Below are 739 nucleotides of genomic sequence, written 5' to 3' on the forward strand. Positions count from 1 at the left end.
CAGCCTCATTCTACAACAGTGGCACCATATAGCATTTATATGGTGTCAATATAGCTTTAAAAAAGTAGATAACTGACTATGTAAAGTATGTTGGCCTAGCCACAAAAGGATTGGCTAACTACCATTCCACAAGGGAAGTCGCCAGTCTCAGCAATCTGCAAAAGGATTGACTATTCCCACCCCCAATAAATTGAACAGTGCTAGCTACAGAGAATAGGAATTCTTCCTCCACCAGAAGGAATTTTTGCTGCATCAGAAGAGATGGAATACTTCGCATAGCCAGAGAAGAGAGACTTCCCCCAACTCAGTGAGATGTAGGATACCCTTAGAGATGGCAGTGGCAGTGAAGATTGAACTGGAAAATTGGATGTGAGATGGAACTTTGAGACTGGGCAGAATCCAATTTTGACAGGACTGAGAACGTGGTTGAACAACTATGAGATAAGCCAATATTGGCAGGACTGAAAACTTGAGAATATTTAGAGCCATGAAGCTCAAAGCTGAGTTGCCTATGTATACATTTTGGAAATTGTCTTGACTCTATTTTGTTATAAATCTGAATGATAACCATTTAACTCCCCAAATATGGTTTTGTGTGGTCTGTGAGTTATAAAATCAGAATTTGGGCCCAGCCAAGCAGTAAGATTGATATTTATGAAGCACACAGGAGCAATCATTTTGTAAATTATTACCTAACTTGGGAGGGACTAGAGAGCATTATGCTGAGTGAACTAACTCA

Source organism: Elephantulus edwardii, unplaced genomic scaffold (genome assembly GCF_000299155.1).
Source record: "Elephantulus edwardii isolate Elephantulus edwardi_28Jun2011 unplaced genomic scaffold, EleEdw1.0 scaffold00034, whole genome shotgun sequence".
Taxonomy (NCBI): Eukaryota; Metazoa; Chordata; class Mammalia; order Macroscelidea; family Macroscelididae; genus Elephantulus; species Elephantulus edwardii.